Source organism: Amblyomma maculatum, chromosome 1 (genome assembly GCF_055883805.1).
Source record: "Amblyomma maculatum isolate TAMU_Amacu chromosome 1, ASM5588380v1, whole genome shotgun sequence".
Taxonomy (NCBI): domain Eukaryota; kingdom Metazoa; phylum Arthropoda; class Arachnida; order Ixodida; family Ixodidae; genus Amblyomma; species Amblyomma maculatum.
The window spans coordinates 1,214,010-1,229,016 of NC_139344.1; positions in this window are offsets into that span (position 1 = coordinate 1,214,010).

The following is a 15,007-nucleotide window of genomic DNA, read 5'->3' on the forward strand; positions in this document are numbered from 1 at the left end:
TGAGGGTGCAAGATTTGAATGTGATACTCCTCGGTTTTGAGGCAAGATACAGAAAGCCTTCATGCACCCCATCGTAAAGCAGTTGTCTAGCTCACTCAAACTTAAAAAAACAAAAAGTCCCTCTCTCGGCCAGTGCACAGCAATGCAGGACAATATTTTTTTTCCTTGGCTTAATGCAAACCCATCTTTATTAGGTTCAGGTTGAAACGAACATGTGGAGTGAGGGTGCAAGATTTGAATGTGATACTCCTCGGTTTTGAGGCAAGATACAGAAAGCCTTCATTCACCCCAGCGTAAAGCAGTTGTCTAGCTCACTCAAACTTAAAACAAAAAAAACTTGGGAAGTCCCTCTCTCGGCCGGTGCACAGCAATGCAGGACAATATTTTTTTCCTTGGCTTAATGCAAAACCCATCTTTATTAGGTTCAGGTTGAAACGAACATGTAGAGTGAGGGTGCAAGATTTGAATGTTATACTCCTCGGTATTGAGGCAAGATACAGAAAGCCTTCATTCACCCCAGCGTAAAGCAGTTGTCTAGCTCACTCAAACTTTAAAAAAAAAAACTTGGGAAGTCCCTCTCTCGACCGGTGCACAGCAATGCAGGACAATACTTTTTTCCTTGGCTTAATGCAAAACCCATCTTTATTAGGTTCAGGTTGAAACGAACATGTGGAGTGAGGGTGCAAGATTTGAATGTGATACTCCTCGGTTTTGAGGCAAGATACAGAAAGCCTTCATGCACCCCAGCGGAAAGCAGTTGTCTAAAAAAACAAACAAAAAAACTTGGGAAATCCCTCTCTCGGCCGGTGCACAGCAATGCAGGACAATATTTTTTTTCCTTGGCTTAATGCAAAACCCATCTTTATTAGGTCCAGGTTGAAACGAACATGTGGAGTGAGGGTGCAAGATTTGAATGTGATACTCCTCGGTTTTGAGGCAAGATACAGAAAGCCTTCATGCACCCCAGCGTAAAGCAGTTGTCTAGCTCACTCAAACCTAAAAAAAAAAAAAAAAAAAAACTTGGGAAGTTCCTCTCTCGGCCGGTGCACAGCAATGCAGGACAATATATTTTTTTTTTTCTTTGGCCTAATGCAAAACCAACCTTTATTAGGTTCAGGTTGAAACGAACATGTGGAGTAGGGGTGCAAGATTCGAATGTGATACTCCTCGGTTTTGAGGCAAGATACAGAAAGCCTTAATCACCCCTGCGTAAAGCAGTTGTCTAGCTCACTCAAACCTAAAAAAAAAAATACTTGGGAAGTTCCTCTCTCGGCCGGTGCACAGCAATGCAGGATATTTTTTTTCGTTGGCTTAATGCAAAACCCACCTTTATTAGGTTCAGTTTGAAACGAACATGTGGAGTTAGGGTGCGAGATTTGAATGTGATCCTCCTCGGTTTTGAGGCAAGATACAGAAAGCCTTCATTCACCCCAGCGTAAAGCAGTTGTCTAGCTTACTCAAACTTAAAACAAAAAAAACTTGGGAAGTCCCTCTCTCGGCCGGTGCACAGCAATGCAGGACAATATTTTTTTCCTTGGCTTAATGCAAAACCCATCTTTATTAGGTTCAGGTTGAAACGAACATGTGGAGTGAGGGTGCAAGATTTGAATGTGATACTCCTCGGTTTTGAGGCAAGATACAGAAAGCCTTCATGCACCCCAGCGTGAAGCAGTTGTCTAGCTCACTCAAACTTAAAAAAACAAACAAGAAAACTTGGGAAGTCCCTCTCTCGGCCGGTGCACAGCAATGCAGGACAATATTTTTTTTCCTTGGCTTAATGCAAACCCATCTTTATTAGGTTCAGGTTGAAACGAACATGTGGAGTGAGGGTGCAAGATTTGAATGTGATACTCCTCGGTTTTGAGGCAAGATACAGAAAGCCTTCATTCACCCCAGCGTAAAGCTGTTCTCTAGCTCACTCAAACCTGGAAAAAAAAAAAAAAAAAAAATTGGGAAGTCCCTCTCTCGGCCGGTGCACAGCAAGGCAGGACAATATTTTTTTTCCTTGGCCTAATGCAAAACAGATCATTATTAGGTTCAGTTTGAAACGAACATGTGGAGTGAGGGTGCAAGATTTGAATGAGATACTCCTCGGTTTTGAGGCAAGATACAGAAAGCCTTCATTCACCCCAGCGTAAAGCTGTTCTCTAGCTCACTCAAACCTGGAAAAAAAAAAAAAAAATTGGGAAGTCCCTCTCTCGGCCGGTGCACAGCAAGGCAGGACAATATTTTTTTTCCTTGGCCTAATGCAAAACAGATCTTTATTAGGTTCAGTTTGAAACGAACATGTGGAGTGAGGGTGCAAGATTTGAATGAGATACTCCTCGGTTTTGAGGCAAGATACAGAAAGCCTTCATTCACCCCAGCGTAAAGCAGTTGTCTAGCTCACTCAAACCTAAAAAAAACTAACTTGGAAGTTCCTCTCTCGGCCGGTGCACAGCAAGGCAGGACAATATTTTTTTTCCTTGGCCTAATGCAAAACAGATCTTTATTAGGTTCAGTTTGAAACGAACATGTGGAGTTAGGGTGCAAGATTTGAATGTGATACTCCTCGGTTTTGAGGCAAGATACATAAAGCCTTCATTCACCCCAGCGTAAAGAGTTGTCTAGCTCACTCAAACCTGGAAAAAAAAAAAAAAAAAACCTGGGAAGTTCCTCTCTCGGCCAGTGCACAGCAATGCAGGACAATATTTTTTTTTCTTGGCTTAATGCAAAACCCACCTTTATTAGGTTCAGGTTGAAACGAACAAGTGGAGTTAGGGTGGAAGATTTGAATGTGATACTCCTCGGTTTTGAGGCAAGATACACAAAGCCTTCATTCACCCCAACGTAAAGCAGTTGTCTAGCTCACTAAAACTTAAAAAAAAAAAAAAAAAAAAAACACTTGGGAAGTCCCTCTCTCGGCCGGTGCACAGCAATGCAGGACAATATTTTTTTTCCTTGGCTTAATGCAAAACCCACCTTTATTAGGTTCAGGTTGAAACGAACATGTGGAGTGAGGGTGCAAGATTTGAATGTGATATTCCTCGGTTTTGTGGCAAGATACAGAAAGCTTTCATTCACCCCAGCGTAAAGCAGTTGTCTAGCTCACTTAAACCTAAAAAAAAAAAAAAAAAAAAAAAACTTGGGAAGTTCCTTTCTCGGCCGGTGCACAGCAATGCAGGACAATATATTTTTTTTTTTCCTTGGCCTAATGCAAATCCAACCTTTATTAGGTTCAGGTTGAAACGAACATGTGGAGTGAGGATGCAAGATTTCAATGTGATACTCCTCGGTTTTGAGGCAAGATACAGAAAGCCTTCATTCACCCCAGCGTAAAGCAGTTGTCTAGCTCACTCAAACCTAAAAAAAAAAAAAAAAACTTGGGAAGTTCCTCTCTCGGCCGGTGCACAGCAATGCAGGACAATATATTTTTTTTTTCCTTGGCCTAATGCAAAACCCACCTTTATTAGGTTCAGTTTGAAACGAACATGTGGAGTTAGGGTGCGAGATTTGAATGTGATCCTCCTCGGTTTTGAGGCAAGATACAGAAAGCCTTCATTCACCCCAGCGTAAAGCAGTTGTCTAGCTCACTCAAACCTAAAAAAAAAAAAAAAAAACTTGGGAAGTCCCTCTCTCGGCCGGTGCACAGCAATGCAGGACAATATTTTTTTTCTTGGCTTAATGCAAAACCCATCTTTATTAGGTTCAGGTTAAAACGAACATGTGGAGTGAGGGTGCAAGATTTGAATGTGATACTCCTCGGTTTTGAGGCAAGATACAGAAAGCCTTCATTCACCCCAGCGTAAAGCAGTTGTCTAGCTCACTCAAACCTAAAAAAAACTAACTTGGAAGTTCCTCTCTCGGCCGCTGCACAGCAATGCAGGACAATATTTTTTTTCCTTGGCTTAATGCAAAACCCACCTGTATTAGGTTCAGGTTGAAACGAACATGTGGAGTTAGGGTGCAAGATTTGAATGTGATACTCCTCGGTTTTGAGGCAAGATACATAAAGCCTTCATTCACCCCAGCGTAAAGAGTTGTCTAGCTCACTCAAACCTGGAAAAAAAAAAAAAAAACCTGGGAAGTTCCTCTCTCGGCCGGTGCACAGCAATGCAGGACAATATTTTTTTTTCTTGGCTTAATGCAAAACCCACCTTTATTAGGTTCAGGTTGAAACGAACAAGTGGAGTTAGGGTGGAAGATTTGAATGTGATACTCCTCGGTTTTGAGGCAAGATACAGAAAGCCTTCATTCACCCCAACGTAAAGCAGTTGTCTAGCTCACTAAAACTTAAAAAAAAAAAAAACACTTGGGAAGTCCCTCTCTCGGCCGGTGCACAGCAATGCAGGACAATATTTTTTTTCCTTGGCTTAATGCAAAACCCACCTTTATTAGGTTCAGGTTGAAACGAACATGTGGAGTGAGGGTGCAAGATTTGAATGTGATATTCCTCGGTTTTGTGGCAAGATACAGAAAGCTTTCATTCACCCCAGCGTAAAGCAGTTGTCTAGCTCACTTAAACCTAACAAAAAAAAAAAAAAAAAAACTTGGGAAGTTCCTTTCTCGGCCGGTGCACAGCAATGCAGGACAATATTTTTTTTTTTTTCCTCTGCCTAATGCAAAACCAACCTTTATTAGGTTCAGGTTGAAACGAACATGTGGAGTGAGGATGCAAGATTTCAATGTGATACTCCTCGGTTTTGAGGCAAGATACAGAAAGCCTTCATTCACTCCAGCGTAAAGCAGTTGTCTAGCTCACTCAAACCTAAAAAAAAAAAAAAAAAAAAACTTGGGAAGTTCCTCTCTCGGCCGGTGCACAGCAATGCAGGACAATATATTTTTTTTTTCCTTGCCCTAATGCAAAACCCACCTTTATTAGGTTCAGTTTGAAACGAACATGTGGAGTTAGGGTGCGAGATTTGAATGTGATCCTCCTCGGTTTTGAGGCAAGATACAGAAAGCCTTCATTCACCCCAGCGTAAAGCAGTTGTCTAGCTCACTCAAACCTAAAAAAAAAAAAAAAAAAAAAAAACTTGGGAAGTCCCTCTCTCGGCCGGTGCACAGCAATGCAGGACAATATTTTTTTTCTTGGCTTAAAGCAAAGCCCATCTTTATTAGGTTCAGGTTGAAACGAACATGTGGAGTGAGGGTGGAAGATTTGAATGTGATACTCCTCGGTTTTGAGGCAAGATACACAAAGCCTTCATTCACCCCAACGTAAAGCAGTTGTCTAGCTCACTAAAACTTAAAAAAAAAAAAAAAAACACTTGGGAAGTCCCTCTCTCGGCCGGTGCACAGCAATGCAGGACAATATTTTTTTTTTTTCCTCTGCCTAATGCAAAACCAACCTTTATTAGGTTCAGGTTGAAACGAACATGTGGAGTGAGGGTGCAAGATTTGAATGTGATACTCCTCGGTTTTGAGGCAAGATACAGAAAGCCTTCATTCACCCCAGCGTAAAACAGTTGTCTAGCTCACTCAAACCTACAAAAAAAAAAAAACTTCAGAAGTTCCTCTCTCGGCCGCTGCACAGCAATGCAGGACAATATTTTTTTTCCTTGGCTTAATGCAAAACCCACCTTTATTAGGTTCAGGTTGAAACGAACATGTGGAGTTAGGGTGCAAGATTTGAATGTGATACTCCTCGGTTTTGAGGCAAGATACATAAAGCCTTCATTCACCCCAGCGTAAAGAGTTGTCTAGCTCACTCAAACCTGGAAAAAAAAAAAAAAAAACCTGGGAAGTTCCTCTCTCGGCCAGTGCACAGCAATGCAGGACAATATTTTTTTTTCTTGGCTTAATGCAAAACCCACCTTTATTAGGTTCAGGTTGAAACGAACAAGTGGAGTTAGGGTGGAAGATTTGAATGTGATACTCCTCGGTTTTGAGGCAAGATACACAAAGCCTTCATTCACCCCAACGTAAAGCAGTTGTCTAGCTCACTAAAACTTAAAAAAAAAAAAAAAAACACTTGGGAAGTCCCTCTCTCGGCCGGTGCACAGCAATGCAGGACAATATTTTTTTTCCTTGGCTTAATGCAAAACCCACCTTTATTAGGTTCAGGTTGAAACGAACATGTGGAGTGAGGGTGCAAGATTTGAATGTGATATTCCTCGGTTTTGTGGCAAGATACAGAAAGCTTTCATTCACCCCAGCGTAAAGCAGTTGTCTAGCTCACTTAAACCTAAAAAAAAAAAAAAAAAAAAAACTTGGGAAGTTCCTTTCTCGGCCGGTGCACAGCAATGCAGGACAATATATTTTTTTTTTTCCTTGGCCTAATGCAAAACCAACCTTTATTAGGTTCAGGTTGAAACGAACATGTGGAGTGAGGATGCAAGATTTCAATGTGATACTCCTCGGTTTTGAGGCAAGATACAGAAAGCCTTCATTCACCCCAGCGTAAAGCAGTTGTCTAGCTCACTCAAACCTAAAAAAAAAAAAAAAAACTTGGGAAGTTCCTCTCTCGGCCGGTGCACAGCAATGCAGGACAATATATTTTTTTTTTCCTTGGCCTAATGCAAAACCCACCTTTATTAGGTTCAGTTTGAAACGAACATGTGGAGTTAGGGTGCGAGATTTGAATGTGATCCTCCTCGGTTTTGAGGCAAGATACAGAAAGCCTTCATTCACCCCAGCGTAAAGCAGTTGTCTAGCTCACTCAAACCTAAAAAAAAAAAAAAAAAAACTTGGGAAGTCCCTCTCTCGGCCGGTGCACAGCAATGCAGGACAATATTTTTTTTCTTGGCTTAATGCAAAACCCATCTTTATTAGGTTCAGGTTAAAACGAACATGTGGAGTGAGGGTGCAAGATTTGAATGTGATACTGCTCGGTTTTGAGGCAAGATACAGAAAGCCTTCATTCACCCCAGCGTAAAGCAGTTGTCTAGCTCACTCAAACCTAAAAAAAACTAACTTGGAAGTTCCTCTCTCGGCCGCTGCACAGCAATGCAGGACAATATTTTTTTTCCTTGGCTTAATGCAAAACCCACCTGTATTAGGTTCAGGTTGAAACGAACATGTGGAGTTAGGGTGCAAGATTTGAATGTGATACTCCTCGGTTTTGAGGCAAGATACATAAAGCCTTCATTCACCCCAGCGTAAAGAGTTGTCTAGCTCACTCAAACCTGGAAAAAAAAAAAAAACCTGGGAAGTTCCTCTCTCGGCCGGTGCACAGCAATGCAGGACAATATTTTTTTTTCTTGGCTTAATGCAAAACCCACCTTTATTAGGTTCAGGTTGAAACGAACAAGTGGAGTTAGGGTGGAAGATTTGAATGTGATACTCCTCGGTTTTGAGGCAAGATACAGAAAGCCTTCATTCACCCCAACGTAAAGCAGTTGTCTAGCTCACTAAAACTTAAAAAAAAAAAAAAACACTTGGGAAGTCCCTCTCTCGGCCGGTGCACAGCAATGCAGGACAATATTTTTTTTCCTTGGCTTAATGCAAAACCCACCTTTATTAGGTTCAGGTTGAAACGAACATGTGGAGTGAGGGTGCAAGATTTGAATGTGATATTCCTCGGTTTTGTGGCAAGATACAGAAAGCTTTCATTCACCCCAGCGTAAAGCAGTTGTCTAGCTCACTTAAACCTAAAAAAAAAAAAAAAAAAAAACTTGGGAAGTTCCTTTCTCGGCCGGTGCACAGCAATGCAGGACAATATATTTTTTTTTTTCCTTGGCCTAATGCAAAACCAACCTTTATTAGGTTCAGGTTGAAACGAACATGTGGAGTGAGGATGCAAGATTTCAATGTGATACTCCTCGGTTTTGAGGCAAGATACAGAAAGCCTTCATTCACCCCAGCGTAAAGCAGTTGTCTAGCTCACTCAAACCTAAAAAAAAAAAAAAAAAACTTGGGAAGTTCCTCTCTCGGCCGGTGCACAGCAATGCAGGACAATATATTTTTTTTTTCCTTGGCCTAATGCAAAACCCACCTTTATTAGGTTCAGTTTGAAACGAACATGTGGAGTTAGGGTGCGAGATTTGAATGTGATCCTCCTCGGTTTTGAGGCAAGATACAGAAAGCCTTCATTCACCCCAGCGTAAAGCAGTTGTCTAGCTCACTCAAACCTAAAAAAAAAAAAAAAAAAACTTGGGAAGTCCCTCTCTCGGCCGGTGCACAGCAATGCAGGACAATATTTTTTTTCTTGGCTTAATGCAAAACCCATCTTTATTAGGTTCAGGTTAAAACGAACATGTGGAGTGAGGGTGCAAGATTTGAATGTGATACTCCTCGGTTTTGAGGCAAGATACAGAAAGCCTTCATTCACCCCAGCGTAAAGCAGTTGTCTAGCTCACTCAAACCTAAAAAAAACTAACTTGGAAGTTCCTCTCTCGGCCGCTGCACAGCAATGCAGGACAATATTTTTTTTCCTTGGCTTAATGCAAAACCCACCTGTATTAGGTTCAGGTTGAAACGAACATGTGGAGTTAGGGTGGAAGATTTGAATGTGATACTCCTCGGTTTTGAGGCAAGATACAGAAAGCCTTCATTCACCCCAACGTAAAGCAGTTGTCTAGCTCACTAAAACTTAAAAAAAAAAAAAAACACTTGGGAAGTCCCTCTCTCGGCCGGTGCACAGCAATGCAGGACAATATTTTTTTTCCTTGGCTTAATGCAAAACCCACCTTTATTAGGTTCAGGTTGAAACGAACATGTGGAGTGAGGGTGCAAGATTTGAATGTGATATTCCTCGGTTTTGTGGCAAGATACAGAAAGCTTTCATTCACCCCAGCGTAAAGCAGTTGTCTAGCTCACTTAAACCTAAAAAAAAAAAAAAAAAAAAAAAAAAACTTGGGAAGTTCCTTTCTCGGCCGGTGCACAGCAATGCAGGACAATATTTTTTTTTTTTTCCTTGGCCTAATGCAAAACCAACCTTTATTAGGTTCAGGTTGAAACGAACATGTGGAGTGAGGATGCAAGATTTCAATGTGATACTCCTCGGTTTTGAGGCAAGATACAGAAAGCCTTCATTCACTCCAGCGTAAAGCAGTTGTCTAGCTCACTCAAACCTAAAAAAAAAAAAAAAAAACTTGGGAAGTTCCTCTCTCGGCCGGTGCACAGCAATGCAGGACAATATATTTTTTTTTTCCTTGCCCTAATGCAAAACCCACCTTTATTAGGTTCAGTTTGAAACGAACATGTGGAGTGAGGATGCAAGATTTCAATGTGATACTCCTCGGTTTTGAGGCAAGATACAGAAAGCCTTCATTCACTCCAGCGTAAAGCAGTTGTCTAGCTCACTCAAACCTAAAAAAAAAAAAAAAACACTTGGGAAGTCCCTCTCTCGGCCGGTGCACAGCAATGCAGGACAATATTTTTTTTCTTGGCTTAATGCAAAACCCATCTTTATTAGGTTCAGGTTGAAACGAACATGTGGAGTGAGGGTGCAAGATTTGAATGTGATACTCCTCGGTTTTGAAGCAAGATACAGAAAGCCTTCATGCACCCCAGCGTAAAGCACTTGTCTAGCTCACTCAAACTTAAAAAAACAAACAAGAAAACTTGGGAAGTCCCTCTCTCGGCCGGTGCACAGCAATGCAGGACAATATTTTTTTTCCTTGGCTTAATGCAAAACCCATCTTTATTAGGTTCAGGTTGAAACGAACATGTGGAGTGAGGGTGCAAGATTTGAATGTGATACTCCTTGGTTTTGAGGCAAGATACAGAAAGCCTTCATGCACCCCATCGTAAAGCAGTTGTCTAGCTCACTCAAACTTAAAAAAACAAAAAGTCCCTCTCTCGGCCAGTGCACAGCAATGCAGGACAATATTTTTTTTCCTTGGCTTAATGCAAACCCATCTTTATTAGGTTCAGGTTGAAACGAACATGTGGAGTGAGGGTGCAAGATTTGAATGTGATACTCCTCGGTTTTGAGGCAAGATACAGAAAGCCTTCATTCACCCCAGCGTAAAGCAGTTGTCTAGCTCACTCAAACTTAAAACAAAAAAAACTTGGGAAGTCCCTCTCTCGGCCGGTGCACAGCAATGCAGGACAATATTTTTTTCCTTGGCTTAATGCAAAACCCATCTTTATTAGGTTCAGGTTGAAACGAACATGTGGAGTGAGGGTGCAAGATTTGAATGTTATACTCCTCGGTATTGAGGCAAGATACAGAAAGCCTTCATTCACCCCAGCGTAAAGCAGTTGTCTAGCTCACTCAAACTTTAAAAAAAAAAAAACTTGGGAAGTCCCTCTCTCGACCGGTGCACAGCAATGCAGGACAATACTTTTTTCCTTGGCTTAATGCAAAACCCATCTTTATTAGGTTCAGGTTGAAACGAACATGTGGAGTGAGGGTGCAAGATTTGAATGTGATACTCCTCGGTTTTGAGGCAAGATACAGAAAGCCTTCATGCACCCCAGCGGAAAGCAGTTGTCTAAAAAAACAAACAAAAAAACTTGGGAAGTCCCTCTCTCGGCCGGTGCACAGCAATGCAGGACAATATTTTTTTTCCTTGGCTTAATGCAAAACCCATCTTTATTAGGTCCAGGTTGAAACGAACATGTGGAGTGAGGGTGCAAGATTTGAATGTGATACTCCTCGGTTTTGAGGCAAGATACAGAAAGCCTTCATGAACCCCAGCGTAAAGCAGTTGTCTAGCTCACTCAAACCTAAAAAAAAAAAAAAAAAAACTTGGGAAGTTCCTCTCTCGGCCGGTGCACAGCAATGCAGGACAATATATTTTTTTTTTCCTTGGCCTAATGCAAAACCAACCTTTATTAGGTTCAGGTTGAAACGAACATGTGGAGTAGGGGTGCAAGATTCGAATGTGATACTCCTCGGTTTTGAGGCAAGATACAGAAAGCCTTAATCACCCCTGCGTAAAGCAGTTGTCTAGCTCACTCAAACCTAAAAAAAAAAATACTTGGGAAGTTCCTCTCTCGGCCGGTGCACAGCAATGCAGGATATTTTTTTTCGTTGGCTTAATGCAAAACCCACCTTTATTAGGTTCAGTTTGAAACGAACATGTGGAGTTAGGGTGCAAGATTTGAATGTGATCCTCCTCGGTTTTGAGGCAAGATACAGAAAGCCTTCATTCACCCCAGCGTAAAGCAGTTGTCTAGCTTACTCAAACTTAAAACAAAAAAAACTTGGGAAGTCCCTCTCTCGGCCGGTGCACAGCAATGCAGGACAATATTTTTTTCCTTGGCTTAATGCAAAACCCATCTTTATTAGGTTCAGGTTGAAACGAACATGTGGAGTGAGGGTGCAAGATTTGAATGTGATACTCCTCGGTTTTCAGGCAAGATACAGAAAGCCTTCATGCACCCCAGCGTGAAGCAGTTGTCTAGCTCACTCAAACTTAAAAAAACAAACAAGAAAACTTGGGAAGTCCCTCTCTCGGCCGGTGCACAGCAATGCAGGACAATATTTTTTTTCCTTGGCTTAATGCAAACCCATCTTTATTAGGTTCAGGTTGAAACGAACATGTGGAGTGAGGGTGCAAGATTTGAATGTGATACTCCTCGGTTTTGAGGCAAGATACAGAAAGCCTTCATTCACCCCAGCGTAAAGCTGTTCTCTAGCTCACTCAAACCTGGAAAAAAAAAAAAAAAAAAATTGGGAAGTCCCTCTCTCGGCCGGTGCACAGCAAGGCAGGACAATATTTTTTTTCCTTGGCCTAATGCAAAACAGATCTTTATTAGGTTCAGTTTGAAACGAACATGTGGAGTGAGGGTGCAAGATTTGAATGAGATACTCCTCGGTTTTGAGGCAAGATACAGAAAGCCTTCATTCACCCCAGCGTAAAGCAGTTGTCTAGCTCACTCAAACCTAAAAAAAACTAACTTGGAAGTTCCTCTCTCGGCCGCTGCACAGCAATGCAGGACAATATTTTTTTTCCTTGGCTTAATGCAAAACCCACCTTTATTAGGTTCAGGTTGAAACGAACATGTGGAGTTAGGGTGCAAGATTTGAATGTGATACTCCTCGGTTTTGAGGCAAGATACATAAAGCCTTCATTCACCCCAGCGTAAAGAGTTGTCTAGCTCACTCAAACCTGGAAAAAAAAAAAAAAAAAAAACCTGGGAAGTTCCTCTCTCGGCCAGTGCACAGCAATGCAGGACAATATTTTTTTTTCTTGGCTTAATGCAAAACCCACCTTTATTAGGTTCAGGTTGAAACGAACAAGTGGAGTTAGGGTGGAAGATTTGAATGTGATACTCCTCGGTTTTGAGGCAAGATACACAAAGCCTTCATTCACCCCAACGTAAAGCAGTTGTCTAGCTCACTAAAACTTAAAAAAAAAAAAAAAAAACACTTGGGAAGTCCCTCTCTCGGCCGGTGCACAGCAATGCAGGACAATATTTTTTTTCCTTGGCTTAATGCAAAACCCACCTTTATTAGGTTCAGGTTGAAACGAACATGTGGAGTGAGGGTGCAAGATTTGAATGTGATATTCCTCGGTTTTGTGGCAAGATACAGAAAGCTTTCATTCACCCCAGCGTAAAGCAGTTGTCTAGCTCACTTAAACCTAAAAAAAAAAAAAAAAACTTGGGAAGTTCCTTTCTCGGCCGGTGCACAGCAATGCAGGACAATATATATTTTTTTTTCCTTGGCCTAATGCAAAACCAACCTTTATTAGGTTCAGGTTGAAACGAACATGTGGAGTGAGGATGCAAGATTTCAATGTGATACTCCTCGGTTTTGAGGCAAGATACAGAAAGCCTTCATTCACCCCAGCGTAAAGCAGTTGTCTAGCTCACTCAAACCTACAAAAAAAAAAAAAAAACTTGGGAAGTTCCTCTCTCGGCCGGTGCACAGCAATGCAGGACAATATATTTTTTTTTTCCTTGGCCTAATGCAAAACCCACCTTTATTAGGTTCAGTTTGAAACGAACATGTGGAGTTAGGGTGCGAGATTTGAATGTGATCCTCCTCGGTTTTGAGGCAAGATACAGAAAGCCTTCATTCACCCCAGCGTAAAGCAGTTGTCTAGCTCACTCAAACCTAAAAAAAAAAAAAAAAAAAAAAACTTGGGAAGTCCCTCTCTCGGCCGGTGCACAGCAATGCTGGACAATATTTTTTTTCTTGGCTTAATGCAAAACCCATCTTTATTAGGTTCAGGTTGAAACGAACATGTGGAGTGAGGGTGCAAGATTTGAATGTGATACTCCTCGGTTTTGAAGCAAGATACAGAAAGCCTTCATGCACCCCAGCGTAAAGCACTTGTCTAGCTCACTCAAACTTAAAAAAACAAACAAGAAAACTTGGGAAGTCCCTCTCTCGGCCGGTGCACAGCAATGCAGGACAATATTTTTTTTCCTTGGCTTAATGCAAAACCCATCTTTATTAGGTTCAGGTTGAAACGAACATGTGGAGTGAGGGTGCAAGATTTGAATGTGATACTCCTCGGTTTTGAGGCAAGATACAGAAAGCCTTCATGCACCCCATCGTAAAGCAGTTGTCTAGCTCACTCAAACTTAAAAAAACAAAAAGTCCCTCTCTCGGCCAGTGCACAGCAATGCAGGACAATATTTTTTTTCCTTGGCTTAATGCAAACCCATCTTTATTAGGTTCAGGTTGAAACGAACATGTGGAGTGAGGGTGCAAGATTTGAATGTGATACTCCTCGGTTTTGAGGCAAGATACAGAAAGCCTTCATTCACCCCAGCGTAAAGCAGTTGTCTAGCTCACTCAAACTTAAAACAAAAAAAACTTGGGAAGTCCCTCTCTCGGCCGGTGCACAGCAATGCAGGACAATATTTTTTTCCTTGGCTTAATGCAAAACCCATCTTTATTAGGTTCAGGTTGAAACGAACATGTAGAGTGAGGGTGCAAGATTTGAATGTTATACTCCTCGGTATTGAGGCAAGATACAGAAAGCCTTCATTCACCCCAGCGTAAAGCAGTTGTCTAGCTCACTCAAACTTTAAAAAAAAAAACTTGGGAAGTCCCTCTCTCGACCGGTGCACAGCAATGCAGGACAATACTTTTTTCCTTGGCTTAATGCAAAACCCATCTTTATTAGGTTCAGGTTGAAACGAACATGTGGAGTGAGGGTGCAAGATTTGAATGTGATACTCCTCGGTTTTGAGGCAAGATACAGAAAGCCTTCATGCACCCCAGCGGAAAGCAGTTGTCTAAAAAAACAAACAAAAAAACTTGGGAAATCCCTCTCTCGGCCGGTGCACAGCAATGCAGGACAATATTTTTTTTCCTTGGCTTAATGCAAAACCCATCTTTATTAGGTCCAGGTTGAAACGAACATGTGGAGTGAGGGTGCAAGATTTGAATGTGATACTCCTCGGTTTTGAGGCAAGATACAGAAAGCCTTCATGCACCCCAGCGTAAAGCAGTTGTCTAGCTCACTCAAACCTAAAAAAAAAAAAAAGAAAAAAAAACTTGGGAAGTTCCTCTCTCGGCCGGTGCACAGCAATGCAGGACAATATATTTTTTTTTTTCTTTGGCCTAATGCAAAACCAACCTTTATTAGGTTCAGGTTGAAACGAACATGTGGAGTAGGGGTGCAAGATTCGAATGTGATACTCCTCGGTTTTGAGGCAAGATACAGAAAGCCTTAATCACCCCTGCGTAAAGCAGTTGTCTAGCTCACTCAAACCTAAAAAAAAAAATACTTGGGAAGTTCCTCTCTCGGCCGGTGCACAGCAATGCAGGATATTTTTTTTCGTTGGCTTAATGCAAAACCCACCTTTATTAGGTTCAGTTTGAAACGAACATGTGGAGTTAGGGTGCGAGATTTGAATGTGATCCTCCTCGGTTTTGAGGCAAGATACAGAAAGCCTTCATTCACCCCAGCGTAAAGCAGTTGTCTAGCTTACTCAAACTTAAAACAAAAAAAACTTGGGAAGTCCCTCTCTCGGCCGGTGCACAGCAATGCAGGACAATATTTTTTTCCTTGGCTTAATGCAAAACCCATCTTTATTAGGTTCAGGTTGAAACGAACATGTGGAGTGAGGGTGCAAGATTTGAATGTGATACTCCTCGGTTTTGAGGCAAGATACAGAAAGCCTTCATGCACCCCAGCGTGAAGCAGTTGTCTAGCTCACTCAAACTTAAAAA